This window comes from Amphiprion ocellaris, chromosome 11 (assembly GCF_022539595.1).
Source record: "Amphiprion ocellaris isolate individual 3 ecotype Okinawa chromosome 11, ASM2253959v1, whole genome shotgun sequence".
Taxonomy (NCBI): Eukaryota; Metazoa; Chordata; class Actinopteri; family Pomacentridae; genus Amphiprion; species Amphiprion ocellaris.
The window spans coordinates 2,144,945-2,170,887 of NC_072776.1; the positions used below are offsets into that span (position 1 = coordinate 2,144,945).

Genomic DNA, 25,943 nt, shown 5'->3' on the forward strand with positions numbered 1-25,943 from the left:
CAGCTTTACAGGACTTTACAGTGTGTGCATCTGCTTGTTGATGTAAACTACAGCACTGACCTCCTGCCAAAACAAACGATAAAATCCAAGATACAATTTAATTTACATTATTCAATTGACGACACCCTCATTTACTGTAAAAACAAAAGAGCTTCTACTTGAAACCGACAGCAATGTAACACAAACCAGGTGCTCCTGATCACCAATGTCCCAGCAAAGGGACTGAAACCCTAAAAAGAGGAGACACACTAAAAACCTTTATTGCAGTGACTCCACAATTAACATACACACAAGTTTTAATAAGATATACTGTTGTTGTAGATGCAACCAAGAGCACAGACTTTATCCTTTCTGTTGCATGAGTGTAAACAATAAATGAACACAAGTGAAAACAGAAATTTCTGGCACAAACCTCAACATTACACAACTACATCCAACAAACTGCAGAAATGTGAATGAAGCCACATCAGTAAAGGTAAGAAGAATAGGCTGCAGTGAGCTACAGGCAAGCACACATCATGTGCAGCATGTGGGAGATATTCTGCATGGCAGCAGTCGGGGCCAGCTCTGTAACGACCATGCTAATGCCTGATTGCATTTAATTTCATACAAATGAGCACATTATTCTGCAATTTACCAGGAGCAATTACTACAGAATACCTCAATTCATTATTAAATGCAATATTATGACTGGCATGTCACATCAAACGCGAGTGTCAATACTAAAGTGTGAATTTCTTTAAATCTCTCTCCATGTCTCTCAGGGGATCCTACTCTTCACTGTGGAGAGGAGATGTGCTGCTGCTGTAATAAACTATGATTCCCGGTAAAACTGCTGAAAGATTCCTGACAGAAACAGGCCAACATCTAATTGGGCCTGGAGAAGAGGGGAGCTCTAGCTCTTAACTCTTTTTTTTTATTATCCATCCCTGTGTTTCCCATTAAAATAGTTTCCAGCCACTGAAAAGAGGATTTGGAATAGCCAGCCTCAGGTAGTACCTGCTGGAGCATTTGCCAGACAGTTGGGCTGAACTCTAGACCCTGGTTCTAAAGTTTAACTCTTTACAATTCACTTTTCAACCTTTATGCAGAAAAATGTCTACGCTTTTCATTTGACTCCATTTTGAGCTCTCAGTTTCAAAACAATACAGATAATTAGTTACAATCAGAGAGAACAATGTGTAAACATCAAAAAAGGTTTCACTGTTGTGATCGGTTCTCTCACTTATATCCACAGACATACTACAGTAAATCTACAGTAAAGACTTGCTACAGATTGTTTTTCTTTACCTGTTGCAAAGACCCAGTCTGAAAGTAAATGTGGTTAGACTGACTCAGATAGCCATATGGAAAATGTGTTGTGTGTGAAATAAGACATTTGACAATGGAAAAAATGTCCACCAAAATAGTTCCATCTGTGGGGGCACATGATTTTTATCCAGCTGGAAAACTTCTGTCTGGGAGAATTATGCCTAAAGGGTCTTCTTGTTTACACATTTGAATGAGGGGAACGGCAACGCAAAGAAACACAAAGAATGAAAATATTCAATAGTCTTGCTGTGAAACTAGTTGAAAATAGGTGTGTTTGAGCTGACAATCTTATATCATGGATGGTCTTAATTTGGTATACTGTGTGGTGTTCAAACTTTCAACCTCCTTGTGAACTAAAGCAAAAGCATCACTGATTGTGACAGTTAGGGCAATGCTCATGGAAATACTTTACATCTTGGAGGTGTATATGCTAGAAAAACAGCAAACAGATGGATGAAGAACAGCAGTGAGCGGACCATCGTCCTTAGAGAAGCACCAAAGTGGCACTGATACAAATTATCACATCCAGTCAGAACGTTGGCAGAGATTTGTGAGTTCAACCTGGAGGTGAAGTGGTACTGTCTGCCATACCGAGTCCTAATCCGATACCATTTTCCTAGATAATAGACAGTTGAAGAACAATAAAGTGTGAAAATCAATCCAGTGTAAATGCTCTAAAACTGAATAGTATACAGCACAAAAAGGAGAAAATGTATTCCTGCATCTACTCCACAAGCTCTACAAGAGGGCAAAAACCTGTATTCTCTACAGGCATTTGAGAACATGTACTGTAATTTCCGGACTATTGAGTGCACCTGAATATAAGCTGTGCCCACTAAATTTAAAAAGAAAAAAAAATTGTACATATATAAGCCACACCTGTCCATAAGCTGCAGGTGTCCACGCTGTAACATGAGATATTTACACAGAAAGATTTTTTAAAACTTTTAAATGCTTTTTTCCGAACAGTAACACGGCAGTAAAACGCATAGAGTCAGTTCTTCATGCTGCCGTCTCCAACATCTCACCATGGATTCACTGATACTAAGCTGACGTGCAGCAGCTCTATTTTCTTCTTCGACAGGCAGATCAATTGCCTTCAACTTAAAAACTGCATCATATGCATTTCTTTGTGTGTTTTCCATGATGAGGGTGTGTGCATGAAGCGCAAAGTGACTGATCTGAAGAATTTAGTGTGAGTGCGTTTGATTTAATTCGTACAGTCTCACTGGTCCACTGTGACTTGTTCAGTAATTTCATTGGTCTGATGTGACGAGGCTAAACATATTGATGGCATGAAGCTCGCCCGTAAAAATCTATACATTAGCCGCATTGTTGTATAAGCCGCAGGGTTCAAAGCGTGAGAAAAAAGTAACAGCTTATAGTCCAGAAAGTACAGTATTATACATTAGCTGCAGCACGTGGAGCAGCGTATTATTGTTTAACATTGCAGTGATCCACAGTACCTTGGACTGGAGGCAGTTCCACGTTTACGAGCACAGAACATAGTCAGAGTTTAGCTAGCGTTAGGCACCATGACAGGGACATCTATGACACTTAATGTTGTCCAACTAGAGCTGGGATGTTTCACAAAATGCGTCCCGAGACAACCAATGATCTCCCATTCAAATCATGGATCAGGAATTTACCCCCAAAATATCCTGATATAATCTAATGGACAGATCCCCAGCCCTAGTCCAAAATGTTTAAAAATGCATTTGATGAGTTATTTCAAAACCAGTTTTTCTAAGAAACACATTTCAGCAAATTCTTCAGTTACCAATGAGAATTAAGAGTTGAACTGCTGGCTGTGTTTACACAGGGCAGACCAGTACATGAGCAAAAAAACATTTAATTCTTAGTGTAAAATGCCTATAACAACCCCCATTTTTTTTAGAATTAGTAACACCTGTGACTATTCCATCTTTTTTTATATTTCATACATTTAATAACCAAAGCAATTACATTTCAGTTTTTGCTTTTTGTAATGACTAATTGCATTATAACTTCCTTAAAAGGTAAAAGTCTTCATATTGAAAAATCAGCCCACAGTGTAGAAAAATGCGACACAAAAATGGCTACTGCTTGGGGTTCAGAGTGTTAAACTACATTTGTAGTATGCAACACATCCTAAACAACCTATTAAAAGCATCATGAAAAGTTTGAAAAAGGATTAAAATCAATATGTATATTAAATACATACAAAAATCTGGCTGTGCACGTTTCAAAGCACTACTCTACTACAAAATTACTGGACATGAAAGCATATTTTTGAACTTTACTTGAGTTCTTTGCTTCCAGTCCTTGATAGGCGAGACAGGCACAGTATGGTTAGTGACTTTTGAGGCCGTAGAAGAGAAAAGATATCGAGATCTAATTGTGAGCAGGTGACCAGCAGACGAACAGTGGATGGACTGGAAAAACTGTCCATACTTCCAAATGCCACAGTCACCCCAACTGGCCCTTCTCCCTCACAGGCCTTTTTCATTTTTCAAAACATTCCTTAATCCACCTGGCCGACTGTACACACAACATACCCAGACACATGCAAACATACACACACAGATGCACATTCTTGCCTCAACCTTGCAATATATTTCCATGTATGTATACAGAAATATAATGCAAGGTTTCCGATGTGTGTGGGCAGTTTTTACTGATGCATGCAAACCCCACAATGTCAACAAACAATGGGAAAAGACTGGCACCAATCACTGATTGAAGGACAACCAGGTGGTCTACTGCTCACACATAAATGCACTGTGTTACATTATGCATCTCACATCATACGAGACAGAGTTGTTTATCTTTAACTGGCAGGTTGGTGTGCAAGCCCCAATCTTTACATTACACACACACACTGGTTAAAGCCTTGGAAAATTGGTTTGGGCACAGGACCATCTGGTTTCCATACGTCTGTCACAAACAAGTCTTACTATTGGCTGGAAACCAAAAAATATCAGTGCAGCTAAGATCAGCAGTTGGCTGAAGGGTATATCACTTCCTGAATAGAACAGAGAGACGTATGATCTATTAAACACCCAAAAATCAAGTGTCCATATGTTTCAGAAACAGGCTTTGATTCCCTAGCATCCCATCAATTCAGGGCTCCAGACTAAGTTTTTCACTAGTCACATTGGTGCAACCAACACTGTAAGTTGGTTGCACCTCCCACCTGGTCACACCTGGAAACACCTCACTAGCTGAACACTTGTTCATCTATAGACACTGTGTTGTGACTCAGTCCGCCTGCTAAGAGCCAGTGATGATCAGGCAGCTTTGTTAAACATACAGTCAAAAGTCAATTCTGGATCAAAACTTGGAGTCTTTAAAAAGTGTTCAAGAAAGAGTCTTCGAGCAGTCTTCAGAATCTGATGCGAGTAATGTTTAGGCAATACAGAGGATGTAAGAACAAACATGAGCAAAATCTCGAGATTTAACTAACTACACAAAACATTACGTCATCTTCTATACCTATGCAAATTCCTTCTAAACACGCCTCTTCCGTTCTGGAAAGCCACAACCCATCACTACATTGCCTCTACTTAACAAAATCAACCTACCAAAATATCTAATGCTTAACAGTAAAACACATGCTAATGGTCTTTACAAACATAACATTCCAGCATGTAGGTTTTTTTCTGTTATCTGTTATCATTTACATGGCAAGCCACTGTACCCCGCAGAGAACAAGTACTAAGCAAATAAAAGAATCTAAAAAATCTGACTGTTTTGACAGTGATAAAGTGATATTAAGTGCTTAATATTTTATTGTGCGTTATATACATATCTTCAAACACAAAGACTAACTGAAAGCAATTCCCACTTGCACAAACTGCGTAAGGTTAAAATAAGTTCAGGTACACCCTTTGCTTGATATGAGGGATTTCCCTACTCTCTATGTCAGAGCCAGTGAGACTTCAACACCATGAGTAAACTGACCGTTGGCAATATCCCTTTTATTGAGGCAGGGAGATGAGAAAAAAGATGAAAAGGCTAAAGCAAACATAAGTAGTAGAACAAGAGGGGAATCAAGTTTGACAAAGTGAAAAGGAAGAGATTCTTAACCCTCCTGTTGTCTTCATTTACGTGCACCAAAAAATATTGTTTCCTTGTCTGAAAAAAATCCAAAAATTCAGCAAAAAAATTCTCCAAATTTCTGGAAATTTGCAAAACCTTCAGGAAGAAAATTCTAATAATTCCTTAAAAGTTTCCCTTAAAAGTTTTATTTTTAAAAAAAAAAATAAAAAAATTCCCCAAATTTGGCAAGATAATTCTTGTAAATATTTTCAAAAAATGAGTAAAAATCTTCCCAAAAAATCCTAAAAATATCTAAAGTGATTCCATATATATCAGTAAAACTTCTAATATTTTCTTTAAAAACATTCACATTAAAATCAGCCAAAATCCAGCGAAATTCACTGGATTTTGGTTGATTTTTTTTTTTGGTGAATGTTCTTAAGAAACATTTTTAACATTTCTTTTTATCCACCAACAAATCTTCAAAGATTTCCCAAAAATTTTGAAAATGTGGACATCAGAAGTTTCGCTGTAATAATATTTTTTTTTCCACATTTTCAAACTTTAAAACGGGTCAATTTTGACGCACAGGACGACACGAGGGTTAAGAAAAAAGTTCAATAATCACAGACGATGTAAGACATTCTCCCTTGCTAAGCTGTGAATGTTATTTCCACTTTAGATTCCTCCACAAAGCACCATGTACAGTATCTAAAACATTATTTATCACTGTCAACCCCCTGATATAATGAGAATAGAAAGCCCCCGCAAAGCAAACAGAAGGATTGAAACATAGCAGGGCAGATACAGAAACAGTCGTACAGAGACTGTTTTCTCTCACCCTCACTGACACTATTTGTCTTCCTAATGTCTTCTCGTCCTTGATGGTGATAGCAGTTGCTTTTCTTAGCTTATACAGGCAAACAGTGAGCTCGGTTCTGGTGTATAGTTTCTTTTTGTCTGGATATTTGCAGCGTCTGTCTTTATGTGTTGATGCTTTATGGATGTACACTGCTAAAACAAAAGCGCTTTGTTTAAGAACCCTCAGGGTTAAGGAGGTAAAAGAGAAAATCAGGAGAGTGGCGGGCTTCCATTCCTTACAAGTTTCATGTAGCTCACAGTTATGTAATAGCAGGTTGAGTTTGCCAGGATGTGTGCCAGATTTAAACATATATATACATTTGTTGTCTTTTTGTCTTTGTGAGCACAAATAAAGTAAGACATCTGCCCAAAACAGTTTACTACACTACATTTAAGGATGGTGTTAGCTTACAAAGATTAAAATCAAAGCTCCAGATAAAAAGAGTCATTCACCAGGCACTGCTGCAGTAACCCGTGCTTGTCGTTTTCATGTGGTATCTGACAGTGTTTTACAGCTGGCCTTACCGGTTTTATAGCTGTACTGAGGCCCTGGAGAGCAGACAATCCCCAGAGGAAGAGAGAGGAGCATGATGGGACTGATGGAACTGATCGGTCTGCTCTTCATCCGTTACGCAACGCACTTCAACCTGCCATACAATGGACAGTCCAGCCTCCACTCCTCACCCCAGTGATGATCAATTCACCTGTGGCATACACATGCACATTTAACTAAGATTTAACTGATCTAACAAAAACCTAAGTTAAATTCTTACACATGAATAGATTTTAAAAGCATTTACAAGTTTAGACTTTGCTGAAACGTTAAAGCTGCAAAACAGAGTGGTTTGATACCCTTTCCCTCTATTTTAAATCACCACACCAGCAAAAACTAACTGAAAGTAGGGCATATTCTACTCTTAATCAGATCCCCAAATATTTTAGTTGATCTCCATTCCTTAGGGATTATGTTCAGCATTCTACAAATAGCTAATCGATCACAGAGAACATTACACTGGCTGCACTTTTTTTTGCCAGAGCTACACTGATGCCCAGTAATGCAGCTGCACGTTGGCTATGCACCTATCTCTCTTTTTTCTGACATCCACGTTTGGTTACTATGTGTCTTTACTACACGATGCCAAGTTATGTCTTCAAATAAATCCCTGCCGCCAGCTGGAAAGAACCGGACCACATGTTCACTGTGATAGATTATGTTTTGGAGATTTATGTTGTCTTTAAAGTTGTTTTCATACCACAGTGACATGTCCAGAAACTCGTGGTTACCTGTAGGCAGGACAGCTGCAGAAATCGCCTGATGTGCTTTAGAAAATTGTCCGCAGTAATATATGATTTTTGGTAAAAGATGCTTAATATTGCCACCCTGACAACAAATGTATTCTCTGAACGTGCTTTTGATAATGATACAGTCAGATGATTCTGCTACTGTCTGCCATTTAAAGATTTAAATCAGACATTCAGCTCTTCTTTCCACATGAGCAAAGGGCCTCAAAGGACTCTTGGTCCTCTCTGGTCTCTCTCAGACCACTTTCCTTTTCCACATAGCATCTTTTTCATCCACATGCTTCCTTGAAGCTAATGCCAGCAGGTCAACAGTCAATTGCACACATTAGACACATGTGGAGTTAAAAATAGAAATGATGAACTGTAGTTAGTCACAAAAAACTACTTTGACATATTAGGGGACGAGCAATTGGTTCTTGGAAAAGAGAGCCAAAGTGATACCCCGAACTTCCATCTTCTGCTCCAGAAGGAAGAAAACCTCATTCAAAATTCCGCTGACATTTTCCACAACTCATAACTAGCATTGGAATATAGCCTTTCTAAACAAATGTCATGTGGTTCGCATCATGTGTCAAGATATGGATGATCGCATTAAAAAAAAACTATATATTGTGTTTTTCAGCATCTTTTCACAGCAGTGACACTTGTATAATAACAGGAGGTTCAGCAGTGTAAAAAGCTTCAGACATCAGAGATTACAGTTCAAACAAGCTGTGATAACTTAAGTAGTCATGCTGCCATGCTGATTCATTTTACCTGAGAGGCTTCTTCCTTCTCTGTTTACAATAATTGTTTCATTTTAAGGCTGTCACTAATGACTATTTTTCTATTAAATATTCTATCACCTATTATTTTGATTAATCTAAACAATGAATGTTTCTCTCAAAAAGCAAAACGACCATTTCATTGTAGTTCATTTTGTTTTTAGAAACAGTGTCAGTGTATGCTGCAGGACAGTACAACATGTAAACAAAGGCTAAAGTATAAAATTGAATGTTCAAACTAGCAACTTCAACAAAAAAGATTAATAAAGAGGGATTATTATTTAGGTCAGTGACACACGCTTCTATCAAACTCCTTAATAACATTAAAAAGTTCAGTCTGAGTGTTAAACAAAGCACAGCATGGACATAGTGGATATTTTAGTTTCTCCTTGTCTCCTACTGTGTAACTGATCTCAAACTTAGATAGTAGCCTCAAATTCTATGAAAATATCGCTAAATTCACAGCACAACGGTCACGTTTAAAGTCATGTATAGTGACTTTATCAGATGAAGACAAGGCTGTAAAATCCTGATTTTAGTGGTGCACAGTAGCAGCTTGTAAATGATTGCTGGTTAACATGTAATCTTCATGTGTTTAGTTTCAATCACTAGTTCATACTCGCTGTGTTGTCTGACAACAAAATCAGATTAACGTGTAAATGAAAATAGTTTTATGCTTTCACGTACTTTTGAAGCTTTGGGTCCTCGGAAACTTGTACACTAATTATGATGTCAGACTTTGTCTAAAACTGTAGCGCTGACTGCAGCTGACTGACTGAAGCAAAAAACAACTGAAAACAAGACGCAAATATTACGTAGTGATACTAAATTATACTTGTTATGATGGAATTAAGTAAGGAAACATCATGCTGGTTAAAAATATTGATGTTGGCGCATTACCATCATCTAAGTTACATATTGTGCCGACTGATTGAGGCAGCTATATTTCACTTTGTTTATTGTAAAAATATTGTCGTGGATGATGATCCGTCTGAGAATATGACAGTGGACTCGGTAGACAGTAAACTCCAAACACACACTTAAAAAATACTGGTATCACAAATGCTGAATTAGAAAGTGCATTAAACTACAGAAGGCCAGACGTGATGTCTTGACTTTGGCTCAAACATCCAATATAGCGAACAGAAGTTAAAGTTTGGATTTACTCACTTTGGTCATTTGACTCCCATTTTAGAAAATGTCCTGTCACAGCACACTTAGGAATGGCTGCGTTTTGCTATTCCACACAGAGAGCTGACCAAAAAAAAATAAGGAGGGACGTTTTTAACTGTGATCTAAATTTGTGCAGGATCCTGTCTTGTCCTCTGTGACATTCCTCCTCCCTCATTAACAGTGCGCCTGGAGCGGATTGTTAAGGAACCAAAACAGCAAAGACCAAATGATGATCACTTACAATGTCACAATGCCAATACTGTAAAATAATGATCTCATAAACAGAGAGCACATTCATTTATCATAAGGGAGTACAAAATCCTTATTTTTCCTTAGTTCAGACTGTGACTGCTAAAATATGAGTGACATCAGACTGTGAGCTCAGTGTTTATGAGTGACTTCTTTCTAATCCAGAGAAGGAATACCTGTCCACCTCTACAAGACGAGGTGTTGATGGGCCAGAGGAGGTTTCCCTGTGACATCCTTTCGCTGTGGACTGTTTGTTCCCAGCCGCCCCAGCTGAAGTCTCTGCTGACAGAAGGCCTGGAACAGGACAGCTGAGATCATGTTTTTCACACTCTTGGTTTAGCATTTCCAGTGCAGTTATAAATAATGTCACACAGCAAATTCTCCATTACGCCCATGTAGTAGAAAAGGAACATAATTGGAAAAGAGAAGAAAACTAGTATGCATTCAGCTTTTTTTTTTTTTATGTCAGTGGGGACAAACACCTCATCACTTCAAAGGGCTTTTTTACTCCAACTGTCCCAGTCTATGAGTGTTTGCACAACACAACAACAATCACCAAAACAGAGAAACAACCAATGCTAAGAATGCAACTGATACTCGCTGAAAAATAGCCAGCTGGTTAAAGTTGCAGCCAAGAACCTGGTCTGAATCTAACAGTGATTAAAGAAGAATGACAATACAAGCTGTTTTTGACATGTTTTAAGAAAAAGACTAATTTCTACTGCAGGTATAGAAGTTCCATTTATCTTACAACATCTCTTTCTACAGGGAAATGTATAATAGCAATCAAATTGAGAAAAGAGAAACAACTTCCTGCAAGGTAAAATCTGCAAATCTGTCTGTGTGGACATCTGGATTGATAAAACTGGGGCGCTTGATGCACGTGAGACTGAAAAACGCAGCTGAAACACTCTGTGTGTAGACACAGCTTTGCTTTCTCTCAGGGTATGACTTGAGTTCATCTGACAGGGTGTGGGATCGTGACAAAAAAGGCTGGTTGTGATTTTAGTGTAACTGCACTTCTGACAGACACTCAAATGATGAATTCAAATTCTCCTAAAGAGGAAAAAAAATAGCAGAAAAGCTCCGTTCATTACAGTGTCACAGGCCCTTAAGTGTTTCCCTAGGAGACTACTTTTGACACCTCCGTATCACAGCTAAAGGCATTACACTCATCACACACACGCAAACACTACATCCCAACAGCACGACTGCTCATCCCAGAACATCTGTGTGGTATAAATCACTCCCAGAGAGGTGACCTCACAAACCACCAGGTCTCATGGTGACAGAAAGAGAAGCCCTTTGGCAGCGAACGCCGAGCAAGAGAAAGGAATCAACCATCACAAACCACAATACATCATCTTTAATTGCCAAAACACTAAAATTATGATCATACGGGGATTTCAGGATGAGAAGCAGAAGCAAGCTGAAAAATGGAGTGATGCAACGGCAAAATGAAATCAACACTCCAGCGTTTTAAATGTATCTCCAGAGGTCTGGATGGCTTTACATGCTACCCTACATTTTTTGGGATGCTTCAATGCGATTATGATTTATATGAGGCACAATACTATGTCCAAATTTTCAACTTTGCAGAAATTTGACTGGAACTCACCTATAGCCTGTCATTCCAGGTCACTATTACTTGCTCCAAAAAGATACTAAAATGAGTTTTTTTACTGAAAATGTAGATTTATCAAGCAAGTACTTCTTTCTCAGCTTCAGGAAAGCATATAAATACTGACTCTCAAGTCACCATCAACAGTTAAGAATTCACCATCATCCATTTTACTCACTGCATAAGCACATGTCATTTTAGTTTTCACAGAAATTAGTTTACTTGTATGACATCATTAAAACTGCATAGTCACATTTTTTAAATTTGTTTTGGCTGCAGTGCATCAAGCTCTAAACAACCACTGACATATTACAATATAAACGGTCCCCTGTAGAGTTTAATCAGTTTGACATTCAGTTTTCATGTCCTGCGGGTCCAAATTGACCCATTTCAAAGTATGAAAATGTGGGGGAAAAAAATATTTTCACAGTGAAACTTCTGATGTCCACATTTTCAACATTTGTGGGAAATCTTTGAACATTTTTTGGTGGAAAAAAAAGAAATGTTAAAAACTTCTTTAGAACATTCACAAAAAAATCTACCAAAATCCAGCAAAATTTGCTGGATTTTGGTTGATTTTTTTGTGAAAAGTTTTACTGATATATATGCAATGACTTTAGATATTTTTAGGATTTTTTTGGAAGATTTTTACTCATTTTTTGACAATATTTACAAGAATTTTCTTGCCAAATGTGGGAAATTTTTTAAATAATACTTTTAATGGAAAATTTTAAGGAATTATTGGAATTTTCTTCCTGAAGGTTTTGCAAATTTTCAGAAATTTGGAGAATTTTTTGGCAGATTTTTTTGATTTTTTTCAGACAAGGAAACAATATTTTTTAGTGCCCGTAAATGAAGACAACAGGAGGGTTAAAACACAATGTATCTTTGATGTTGAACAAAAGCAAAGAATGAGCTTCCTGCAACTTCACTGCAAACTTGATTTTTCTTAAAAGTTTAAAACCTGTCTCGCTCACATCTATGTTTACTTTTCTTCCTTACTTTTGCTAGCACACGGCTCCATTTTTTTTTTTTTTTGGCACATTAACAGAACCTCGATCAGTGAAATAGTGTGACACCATTGGTCAAACTGTTTTGTCACCTGTGTGCGTGCATAAGACAAAACTGGGACCCACTCATAAAAATACTGCTCCATTGTGGTCAAAAACTTGTGAACATTTTAGCAAACATTCAGCAGATAAGAGAAACAACAGCATCACATATGGAAAGTTTAATGACTTTCAGTCCACTCACTGTCCTACTAGCTCTGTTTTGGTTTTCTTTGACACCTCTGGGGAACATCTGGTTGTCTAGATGCAAACGCTTGAAAGAATTCATCTGTTAATCATTTTGTCTGACCAACAGTGAGTTTTTAAACCCGCTGCGAATGACGGAGGTGACAGTGATCCAAAACAGTGAACTAATTGATGCTATTTGAATTATAGCAGTTTGATGAATAAAAACACCTTGTCTGAGAGTCTAACGATGAACAGATCTGGGTCTGTGGCAATGTCTATCAGGCCAGTAGGACTTGGGAAAAGCTAAAGATGACTTGCATACTCCTAACAGCCAGTGAACTCTTGGTCACCCATTACATGCATTACAGTGCTGGTGAAGCACGTGGGCTCAAAGGAGAGCAGTAATCCAGCCACGTGCCTTTTCATACTTTTCTCCCTGATCCGATTCGCTCTACCCCTCCATCCCTCTGACACACATCCACAAAAAACATACTGGAGACATTAATGGGTCCACATCAGGCACACAAAGAAAATATATAGTTGTAAGACGCAGGAGAAAATGATAAGAAAAGGTGCTGATGCAAGAAGCAGGGGAGATTGAAGAAGAAAAAGAGAGAAAGTGGTATTACAAGGGGATATAAAATGATCCTAAAAGTCACTGGAAAGTCAAAGATGATCTCCATTAAAAATTTCCATGTGGCTTTACCTGCTGCAGTACAGTGTCTTATTTATTAAAGCTGATCTGCGTCTAGACATAATGGCTTGACTTAATCTTTAATTACAAAAACCTTGCTAAACAGCTGCAAGGATAAAGAATAGGGTCATTTTCACATTTTCATAAGTACCAGCTTGCCCGTGGCAAACAACTTCACTTTGTGGTTTTATGCCGCCCAGGTACAAGAGATAAACTCCAAAGTGTCTGCACAGCTGGTTCGCGAAGGCCAGGGTTGCACTTTCCGCTCACTCAGTCATTTATCTGCTCATAAATCAGCAGACTTTTATAAGACACTTAACAACAGTCTGCACAGACACGAGGGAACGAGCTGCAGACTTATTGAGACATCAAATAACACCTCTGCAGGCTTATCAGTATAATTACATGAGGACAGGAGATCCGATCAGAACCCTGTAAGCCATCACTGTCCTGTGCAATCACACGTTTAATCAACCTTATACCATGTGTGCAAAAGCTGGTGTACTGTAAAAACAGGTAAACATCCATCGCAAGTTTCTCCTGTCTAATTACACCGGGAGTTTTCAAGCACTCACACATGTAACGCAGAAACACAGCATGGATAAAATGCCTCTAAATGGTCTTTATCTGCCTTTTTTTTGTTGTTAAATAAAAGCTCTGATGTGTTATAAATGATTGACAGCCCATTTCAATATCAATACACGGAATGGAACTGGCATAATTGATTTTCTTGAGCCGAGATTGATGCAACCATCATTTACAAGCAGTCAGCAGACACTTGGCCCTCTGGTGGCTGCACGGGATCAGACAAAACCACCGTACTTACAGTCCACAACAAAAACATCTCCTCCTTCACACGCACAACAGAAGACCTGCATGTTCCCACCCAGTGAACACCGAAGAAAACTGCTCTTTGAATACCATCATGTAAACTGACAAACTTAACAATCCCTGATATTTTTGGTAACTGAAAAAAAATCATAACATCAAATCCTCAAAACATGACAAAACGGTATCAGTGTTCATTATCAGTTACACACAGATTTAAAATAATTATTAAAGTGATCCTTCACCAACCTATGAAGCAATACCTCCCACTGTTCTATTTCTGGTCATACTTAGAATTGTTTAATCAACTTGATATGTAATGACTTTACCTAATTTGACATGATTTTCTTATAAACATGATTTTGAACTGTTGATGTGATTCAGGAAGCAACAAGGAGGATTGTTGCCTCCTGAAAAGAAGAGTTCACATTATATTTACTGCAACTTTGCTTTGAGGCCATGCCAAGTGAAAGATGCAGCTTCTATACTGTATATGGCAATACACTGGTCATCATTAACGCCCTAATACAAAGATTACTAACATTTAGTCATTATTCTCAGCATTAGTTCAGGAGGTGATGATGTTTTTGGTTGCTTGGGTCCCCTAATTAAAAGCACTTTTGCTTCCCTGGGGCTCCCTTTCCTGTACATCTGCTGTAAACTGCTTTGGTAGAATATATTTGTCTTTCCCATGGCATGAATAAAAATATATCTGAATCTGAACCTGAACAACAAAATCATGCTTAACTTCTGTTAGTGTCTTAGAAACACCAGGATTTTGCCTATGCTCTCTCTGCACAATTAGTGTCTCTACTTACCAGTCAGTCTCCTAAATGCAAGACAGCAGTGGAGACGTCCGTCCCAGTTTCCCAGAGTCTAAGATGAGGTCTTCTAATGTCTTGTTTTATCTGAAAAATACGCCCAAATTCAAAAGGCATTTTGTTTCTAATGTTGCAGAGTAAAGCATCAAATACTGGGGACTTTTTTTGTTGTGTACTATTTGCTTGGAAAATTACGTATTTTCATTTTTTAAAATCAATCATTTACAGTTGAATTAAACAGTAAGTTAAATCTTCCTGGGGTCCAACTGGGGCCTGATGCAGAATTACACACTGGACAATATACTGTGAGTTTTTAAAGTTTTAAAAAAAATAAGTATCTCTAGAAAACTCCAAGTCTACTTTAACTATCTGGAGGGGGGAAGTAGTCTGTCCACTGAAGGATAGAAACTAATTTAAATTTCTTGTCTAAGTTGGGTCTATTAAACCACCTGTTGTCTTCATTTACAGGCACCAAAAAATAGTTTCCTTGTCTGAAAAAAATTCAAAAATTCAGCAAAAAAAAATCCCCAAATTTCTGAAAATTTGCAAAACCTTTAAGAAGAAAATTCCAATAATTCTTTCCTTAAAAGTTTCCCTTAAAAGTTTTATTTTTAAAAAAATCCCCCAAATCTGGCAAGAAAATTCTTGTAAATATTTTTTAAAGAGAAAAAAAACTTTCCAAAAAAAAACCTAAAAATATCTAAAGTGATTACATATATATCGTTTTTAATATATCAGTAAAACTTCGAATATTTTCTTTAAGAAAATTCACAAAAAAAAATCTACCAAAATCCAGCAAAATTCGCTGGATTTTGGTTGATTTTGTGAATATTCTTAAAGAAACATTTTTTAACATTTTTTTTCCACCAAAAAATGTTCAAAGATTTCCCAAAAATGTTGAAAATGTGGACATCAGAAGTTTCACTGTGAAAATATATTTTTTTTCCCACATTTTCAAACTTTCAAACGGGTCAATTTGAATTTGTTAACAATTCAACACAAACATGGCAACCCAACGGCTACCTGGACGGAAACCCGTCACGCAACTTGGGAAACTGTTGTTGTTTTAAACTCTTCTTATTGTTCAGTGGACAGAATACTTGTATAATTTGTAAAATAGCCATTGTGGATTTTAGAGATACCCTCAGAGCAACGTTAAGAGACCTTTAAATGTCAGAAAAACCCAACGACTAGCTGCGTGACCCGGATGTACGTCAATACTGAAAGGCACCAACTAAGCGAGCAGCGTTTCTTGTCGAAGACTCAAGCTAAATTTGGCAGCCTTACTTTTTAACGTGTAGTCTCGGTGTCTCTTTGCCAACGGAGACGAAGGTTGTCGTCATCGTAAATATCCCTCTGTACTGGCTGCTAGTCCGTTTTGTTGACTCCAAACCACCGGTGTTCCAGTTTAACTGGTGATCAGGTTAACTGGTGATAGTTTCTGTTTCCAGATGTTTCGTCCGCAGATTCGTCACGATCAGACCTGGATCTACATGAAATAAAGATACCAGATAAAGAAGACCTCATCGAAAAACGTCGGCTTTACTACTTAATAAAGTCTGTATCCATGTAAATATCATCTACAGACAGTAAAAAGAAACGTGCGGGCCGAAATAAAAAACACGTATTTTTCAAGTACGGTGAGAGGATTCGAAACCACGTAATCCAGCGATAAAATTATGAGACCACCGTTTTACTCATTGTGCTACCGAACAGCTCGACAAGTATTCTGCTTCATCCATATGGATCACTGTCATTCTGTCAGGTGTTTAACACCTGGTGATTGTTCAGGAAACACGTCCATGTTAACTGGGGATAGTCACAACTTAACACAGGCTTCCTGGTTAAGAACGAGTCACAAAACTATTTATTGTCTCACAAAGAAACCCCACAACATGAAAGCACGTCCACTGCTATGTTGTGTGTTATTTTGTGTGTTCAGTGGAACAGATCCAGAGCAGAACTTCAGGTTTAACTCGGGTTTGTTCTCAGAAACACTCAGACCCTCAGCAGCCTCCTATCAGAACAACACGCTGGATCTGATAAAATACATCAGAACAAACTGAGACCACGTTGTTTAAACTAGTCACTCAGAAAACAGTAAAAACTCGTTCAGTCATCCACGTCCTAACCGTCATTTCAGATCACTTTAACCACTGACAATATTTATTTAAAAAAATTTTAAAAAAGGGAAGGGAAGGGAAGTAAAGGGATTCGATCTGGTCAAAACAAACAATGGTTTATTCGCTCTACACAGTGAGCCATAAGCACCGATTGGAGGTATTGAAGTAGACTACAGTCACATTTGAACATTACAGCTACAGATATTCCTGTTGGACTCTGAAGATACTGTGCTGCCATATTTGTATATTTAGCCTACATGTACTCTAAGGTGGATTAGGAGCATGTCATTAAATCAAATACTGTCAAACACCACAATTCACTCTAGTCTTCCTCTGTAACATCTTTAAATGTATCTTCTGCCATTTCTAAACCAGCCAGGGTGTTTGGGAAGACACAAATCACACAAATATATTGTTTGTTTTGACCAGGTCGGATCCCTTCCTTTAAAAAAAAAAATATTGTCACCGGTTAACGTGCTTTGAAATGACGGTTAGGACGTGGATGACTGAACGAGTTTTTATTGTTTTCTGAGTGACTAGTTTAAACAACGTGGTCTCAGTTTGTTCTGATGTATTTTATCAGATCCAGCTGATGTTATGCAGCGTGTTGTTCTGATAGGAGGCTGCTGAGGGTCTGAGTGTTTCTGAGAACAAACCCGAGTTAAACCTGAAGTTCTGCTCTGGATCTGTTTCACTGAACACACAAACTACACAACATAGCAGTGGACGTGCTTTCATGTTGTGGGTTTTATTGGTGAGACAATAAATAGTTTTGTGACTCGTTCTTAACCAGGAAGCCTGTGTTAAGTTGTGACTATCCCCAGTTGACATGGACGTGTTTCCTGAACAATCACCAGGTGTTAAACACCTGACAGAATGACAGTGATCTATATGGATGAAGCAGAATACTTGTCGAGCTGGTCGGTAGCACAATGAGTAAAACGGTGGTCTCAGTAATTTTATCGCTGGATTACGTGGTTTCGAATCCTCTCACCGTACTTGAAAAATTCGTGTTTTTTATTTCGGCCCGCACGTTTCTTTTTACTATCTGTAGATGATATTTACATGGATACAGACTTTAATAAGTAGTGAAGCCGACGTTTTTCGATGAGGTCTTCTTTATCTGGTATCTTTATTTCACGTAAATCCAGGTCTTGATCGTGACGAATCTGCGGACGAAACATCTGGAGACGGAAACTATCACCAGTTAACCTGATCACCAGTTAAACTGGAACACCGGAGCTAATACCGTTAGCACCAACGGCCACAGGTGTTCCATTCAACTTCAACTAATTTGTTTACATTTTTCGTCGTTAATTATGAGGCTACGGGCTGCACCGTTTAATTCAGGGCTTGTTCTCCAAAGTTTCGCACTGTTTTGGCACTTGCCGCCATCGGATTGTTGCATACATAACTGTTTAATCACAGGATGCCAGAACACCTGCGCTCGCTTAGATAGACTCGGATGAGGCTGCAGTACCATCTTTGACCACACACCGTGTGCTGTTTACCAGACTGTACCGTCCAGGGGGGCGCTGTTTTACTCATTTCAGATAAACAAGGTTAAAAAAAAATATGAATTATCATCCTCAAATGTGAGGATTAAAAATTCTTAAATTGCATCCACACCTCCTCCTTCCAGAATCAATAAATGCGCCAAAAATGTGTCAAATGAACTAAACAAACTGAAGGCCACTTTCCACATTGTTTTTAGATTTTTTTTTTAGGCAAATTAAATGAGATTTATAGGCATTGACGCTCTTGGTTCTTGCCTACAGCCAACAAATGTTAAGAAGAAGCCCACTTTTATTACTGTTTTTACTGTTGCTATTGTTACTCGTTTTAACACTCTAAACCTCATGTTAAAGTGGTTACATTAACAGAGTTCCGTTCCACAGGAATTGCCATTGTCATGAATAACATGCCCACAAATTTGGCAGGCGTCTGAAGCTGTGGGTAAATGCAATCCTCGTGTTGTCCTGCGGGTCAAAATTGACCTGTTTTAAAGTTTGAAAATGTGGAAACTTGTGAAATGTGAAACTTCTGATGTTTGCATTTTCAACATTTTTGAGAAATCTTTGAACATTTTTTGGTGGATAAAAAGAAATGTTAAAAATGTTTCTTACAGTTTTTCTCAGTCGCTTTGCTACATTTCTCAGATCAGAATTGAAATTCTCAAAACTACTTGTTCAATCTTCACATCATTGTGTCACTTGTGCACATCAATAAAGCAGTTTCTCATTTCTTTGAACAAGTTGCAAATGCTTTGGTACATCCATGTGAAGGATTTTGTATGATTCTCTGCTGTTTCCTACATTATCAATTGCTTTTGTCATGCTGGTCAAAATGTATTCTAATGGGTCTGTGTGGAATAGTCTCACCCCCCACAACATTTAGGCATTAGTTCATCATATAAGTCTTTACATGCAAAATGGTTGAACAAGTTGTCATAATATGTCAGGGATGTTTCTATACAATTCTATTAGACATTTCTTCTAAATCTGTCCTGAATTGGTAAATTGCTCCCAGGTGAATCTTGATTTTCTCTAACAAAGGGAAATGTGTGAAGGGTTCGGATTTTCTGAAATCACTCAAAGACACAAGAGAAGATATTTCATGATGTGGATGAGAATTTGTGTCCCAACAGACAGGAACGTCAGGAGTAGGAAGACTGCACTGGAATTCCTACAGCACTGTGTGTACAGTTTTCCCTCAGGAGATTGTCCTATGTTCACATTTCTACTTTTGTTTGTTTCTTTGTGCTATGCAGCGCTGTTTTCCTTTCTGTACCACGTGGTCTGTCAACAGATTACAGCACAAACAGTAAAAGCGTAAATGTGAATCTTGTCCAGTCTTTTGAAATCAATCTCCCACATACACTAAGGAGAAACTTACAATTTACAATAACTGTCTTCAAAACTTGATCCATAGTTTACATCAGAACATCCCTCCAGAGAACACTGTTATAATGACAACATGACTAAGCAATCTGGCTGTCTGATCCACACAATGACACCATGACTGGTCATTCTGATCCACTGACATGTTCATTAACACAGATATTTACCTTTGAGGGATGAACTAAGGATTTAGAGCAAGAGACTGGCTTTTGAAGGTAATCCATGGTGTTTTGCTGTTTGTACTAATTGTTTTGAGAAACGTACTTACTGTTTTGCAAACGTCGAGGATGATTCGAGAAATGTACCAAAGTGACTGAGAAAAACTGTAACAGAGTTTAGTTACACAGAAAATGCATTGTCATGAATAACATGCCCACAAATTAGGCAGCAAGTTGGGCAGGCGTCTGAAGCTGTGGGTAGATGCAAACTTTAACCCTCGAGTCGTCCTGCGGGTCAAATTAACCTGTTTTAAAGTTTAAAATGTGGGGAAAAAAAATTTTTTTTTTTCACAGTGAAACTTCTGATGTCCACATTTTCAGCATTTTTGGGAAATCTTTGAACATTTTTTGGTGGTTAAAAAGAAATGTTAAAAATGTTTGTTAAGAACATTCACAAAAAAAAATCAACCAAAATCCAGCGAATTTCGCTGGATTTCGGTTGATTTTTTTGTGAATGTTCTTCAAGAAAATATTACAAGTTTTATTGATACATATGGAATCATTTCAGATATTTTTAGGATTTTTTGGGGAAGATTTTTACTCATTTTTTGAAAATATTTACAAGAATTTTCTTGCCAAATTTTGGGGGATTTTTTAAAAAATAAAACTTTTAAGGGAAACTTTTAAGGAATTATTGGAATTTTCTTCATGAAGGTTTTGCAAATTTTCAGAAATTTGGGGAATTTTTTTCCCTGATTGTTTGGATTTTTTTCAGACAAGGAAACAATATTTTTTAGTGCCCGTAAATGAGGACAACAGGAGGCTTAACTCACCTGGTCAGTAGGATCCCTCGCTGCTGGGACTTTGCATCTGCTCACCATTCATCTTCCAAGTTTCTGCTCTAGCAAGGAAAGAATAAGACGTCAAGTCGGTGAGCATGCAGTGATGGCATCCTCACTTGTGTTGGTGTTTCTCACCGTTGTTGCCCTGCGACATCATACCGGTAAACAGTCCAAACTGAACCAGTGCAGAACCATTCGGTGCTCCCTGCCACTCTTCATCCATCAGTAAAACTTAACATGATAAAAGTCAAACACACCCTCCTGTTCCACTACTATGGTGATTTTCAATTTCTAATATTAAAGCTAAATGATGCCATCTCTGGCCACCAACGCACCCACTGACCTCACCAAACCACACCAAATATAACCCAAACCTCTGGAACAATGTGCATACTAAAAACATAACGAAAAAGACGGACAGCTGGATCTAATTTTTTTCTTGCACGCAGTACAATGACACACTGTTCACAGTTGTATTGTTTCACCAGGCTCAATGGTATGTTTACATAATGTCCTGTGCTTGTGCAGAGGCGTTAAATTACACAGCCAGATCATGGCACATGTGCATAACTGCGTGTGACACGGCCTGATTACTGGTGCACACTCTTTCAGGAAATGTCACGACTGTGGATGAGCCTATAATCCATACCCGCTGAGGTTAATCTTCTTTTCAGATCATCCGGAAGTGGCTCGAAACACCTGGTCCAACAGCACAGAGGAAGAAAGTGACGTGTCAAGTCAGTCAGGAGCAAAGTCGGCCTCTGTTCTTGCTGCAAAAAGTGAAATTTTGAGCAAAATCTTTGTGTGAGCAGAGATGGAAAAGCACCGCTGTGTCTGTTACAAATCAAAGCCCTGTATTCAGAATGGACGGACAGACGGATGGATGGATGGACGGATTGATGGATGGATAGCTGGATGGATGGATGGACGAACGGACGGACAGACAGACGAATAGAGAGACGGACAGATAGATGGATGGATGGATGGATGGATTGATAGATGAACGGACGGACGGACAGACAGAAAACTGAATCAGATTCCATATTTTTATGTAAAAAACTTTATTTTGTGCACATTACACCTTGTTTATTAGTCATTTACACAGCTGCACGTTACGATAACACTGTTAACATGGTGACAGAGTCATCGGTATAAAAGGAGTATGTTCACATGTGGAAACATCGAAGATACACGTGATTTACATCCTACAGTACGACTGCTTACGATATCTACAAAGGTTATTTACACGACAGAAGATTGTGTGATGGTGATTGGCTTCTTGTCCTGGTGGCAGATGTTGAAGGACAGTGACTGAAATTGTATGCAGACACAAAATAAAAGCAGCATACATAAAAAAATAAAATTGGACACAGATTGCAAAAGGCATGACATTGTCACAAGGGTCTGCTGCGCCAGTGTTTTTCGCTCGTGTGGACGTCTAGAAGAACAGCAAAGGACAAGAAGCATGTAATGTAAACAAGCAGCTACAACGTGATCTATGCGTGAGTGTGACCTCGAAGCAGACATGAAGGTCAGACCGGCCGACAACAGACGACAGCCTACAGATCGTAATCAGCTGCAGCTGTGACAGGCCGTTTGAGGGGTCAAGAAGGGTCAAGTACAACAAGTCCGGAGAGGAATGGATGAGAATACCAAAGAAAACACTGAAATTAGTCTGTCAGGAGGCTTCAGATGGAGGAACAGGACCGCAGCCAAATAAGTAGTCACAGAGGGACGGAGCGTTTCTTAAGAATTGCTAGTAACCTTAAAGTTTTTCTGCAGCAGGAGACGCAGCTTGAGATTGTCCTTCCAAAGAGCATATGTTGTTTATCAGCTTGCTTTTCCTGTTCTTTCATTTGTATTACATATGACATCTAAAAGCAGACCATTTGATCAAATCCCTGGGCTGCCTGCCTCAGAGCATTTTTCCACTGAAACGTGTTTTCACTTATTTCTGGATCCCAGAGCTATAGAGGGTTCATGCTCTCTGCCTTTCTTCCCTCACCACTGTTTTTTCACTCGTGTCTGCCTGGTCAGACATTTACAAACAAAAACCAAAGCTCCTCATGGTTGGAGCACTTGAAAAGGCAGAAAAATCACCTGCCAGTGGAAAAATAGTTGAAATGAACCTTCTACTCGACCTTCAGACTGTATTTTTATATCGATAATACATACAGAAGTACTACGTTTGGCCACCTTAAAGGAATAGTTTGACATATTGTTTTCTGGCAGAGATTTAGATGTGAAAATTGCAACTACTTTCATCTCTATGAATTAGATTTAGTGCTACAGCAGCAGCCGCTTAGCTTAGCTGAAAACAAAGACAAACAGATCCCCTGGTTCTGTCCAGTAGTTGCAAATAATTCACAATTCATTTAGAAAAATATTTTAATACCGTAACAAGTTCCTACTACTTTTCTTACACTTGAAGTTAGTTTTTTCCCCCTGACACACCAAATGACTCTTTAAATCTCACCAATCTACTGCTATTTATATGTTGTGAACTTCTTAATGGTAATGATGGATCAGACTCCCGGTGTCTCTGCAGGCTTTCTGGTTTCACTGTTCAAAGTAAATTTCCCCAGTTAAATTAATGAATTCGTATGTAAAAACATAGCTGGTTTCTTTCTGCTGAGCCTCTGTGAAAACTGCTTTTATGCGGTAAATTTCTGCTGTCGGTCTGCCTGGTGACTGACCGTCTGTCAGAGTCGGTGTGGACTAAAAGGATTAGTTGTGCTCGTGTTAGTTTTCCCAGTAAAGCTCTTTGGTTAACACGTTTTCCTTAAATTTGTACAAAAACCAAAGAGTTAAAATGACAGTTTGCCATACAATGAGCTGTTGGCCCATGTTTTCGGTCTTCGTTTTAACACTCTAAACCTCATGCAATTTCTTAGCCTTTTGGCCTCATTTTTGTGGATTCATTTTTCAACCACCATCACGGAAATAGAGAGAACTCAAAAGTGTGTGTTGTGTAGTATAACAGTTATAATGCCATAAATCTTTGAAAAAATATTGGAATTTGGAATTTCTTTGACGATAAATATCGACAAAATACCAGAATGAACTTGTACAATATTTTTCCAAGACCTCAAAGCAGTTACCATCACTGGAAAAAATGGTGTCGCCACATACTGTAGATATTTTACTACTTAGATTTTCCTGTGTTTCTGTACTTGTCTACTGTCTGCTTTGTGTAAACACCTCCTGCAGTTCAACTGAGTTAAACTGATAATTCACGAGTTTTGTTGCATTTGTTGAGTCTTGTTTACAGCTGAGTTGCAGAATCTAGAGGGCTTTTTATAGAATGTGATTAGTGCAGGCTGCACAGTGGCTCGGTGGTTAGCACTGGTGTCTTGCAGCTCAAAGATTCCCAGTTCGCATCCCGGACTGGGATCTTTCTGTGTGGAGTTTGCATGTTCTCCCTGTGCATGCAAGAGTTTTCACCGAGTGCTCCAGCGTCCTCCCACTGAGGTTAAGTGGTGATTCTAAACTGTCTGTAGGTGTGAATGTGAGTCTGATTGTTTGTCTCTACATGTAGTCCTGTGATAGACTGTTACCTGTCCAGGTGTCCTCTGCCTTCACCCTCAGTCAGCTGGATAGACTCCAGCCCCCCGTGACCCTGATGAGGATTAAGAGGTGTATAGATAATGGATGGATGATTAGTGCAAATGTTTTTGGGGTTTTTTTCCTGGCAAATTTCTAAATGACACATAGAAGTGATTTTGATCAAATATCAGAGTTTTAAGCTAGGATACGGTTTATTTTCCTGACAGAAAGTCAAATCACAGGTAAGCAGTTCAACCTCTTACGACCCGAGCTTTGGTTGGGCTTGTATTTTAGATTTCTTCTAGTTATTTGGGATAAGGAGTAACCAATAAATATAATAATTGGATAATATCTAATATCTGATTATTAGATTTATATTATATGAATATTATATTTATATTGTTATCATTATTGTTGTTATTTTTATTATTATAAATATCATTGTGATTATTTTTGATATTATCATTATTATGAAAATTAAGATTAAGGGAAAAAAAAGATGTCCACATATATGGATGCCAGGTCCTAGGGGGTTAAAGACTATTGAAAAGTTGAAAAATCCTGTGATTGTTTCTGCTTTTACTTACTCTTATAAATACTGTGATGCGGCTGCTACTGTGATTTTTAATGATAACGTACTTTTCAAGCCCCTAGGGCAGTTTTGGAGCTAATTAGTTGATTTTTTTTAATCTAACTCTCTGCCAGAAAGAAAACAAGTGTCTTTCCCAAAACTATTCCTTTAATGGACAGTAGTACTCAAATATACAGAATGACCCATTGGTGTTGCTTTAAAATTGTAAAAGTTGGCCTTTATGGACCACTATATTTATTAAAAGTGTACTTTAAATTAAATAGCACCATTATCTAGGTAGAGCAGCTCTCAGTACCTCTTTCAGAAGACCTAAAGATTAAATCTAAGCATTAGAGAGCCAAACTTCACTAAGAGACGTCACTTCAACTATATACATATTCACAGTTTATGTTCTTCCCTTTAAAGAATGGACAGACACAACAGCAGGAGAACCATTACACCACTAAGCAAAAGTGCTACTTGGTATATGTGTTTGTTCGCATTTCAAGTAATAGGATGCGGTCCAGGTTTCCCTACAGGGAGACGTCCAGCAGATGAGCAGCAAACATGGTGTCACCGCGAGCTCAGCCGGTCAAGAGAAGGCACCGAGGAAGGAGGAAGAACAGTCCACACCTCTGCCCAGCCAGGCAGGAACAGGCTTATTGCTGAGATTATAAGAGCGGTTTGCTGAAAGACAGTGAAGTCTGGCCTCTGAGAACCAGTAAGTCTTGATGCAGAGCTTCACTTTTTAGCAGAGGCTTGTTTCTGTCAAGCAGAAGAGGCACATTAGAATGAAAACTTCAAATTTAACAAAATATACAATATTCTACAGCCTACTACTACATATGTGCTGCATTTCCCCCCATATTATCTCTAACTTTTAACCCTCGTTTAAAAGTGAAACTTCTGATGTCCACATTT

General features: G+C 38.3%; 1 protein-coding gene across 3 annotated transcripts in view; it reads right to left on the reverse strand.

The window, feature by feature from the left end:
- Positions 1-21,947: 21,947 nt before the first annotated feature.
- impg2a (interphotoreceptor matrix proteoglycan 2a) overlaps positions 21,948-25,943 on the reverse strand; it is a 38,960-nt gene continuing 34,964 nt past the window's right edge. For all 3 annotated transcript variants that reach the window (XM_035943313.2, XM_055015595.1, XM_035943312.2), the window contains one exon: positions 21,948-25,787. The gene's annotated coding sequence lies outside the window, so the exon portion shown is untranslated. The remainder of the gene's footprint in view (positions 25,788-25,943) is intronic.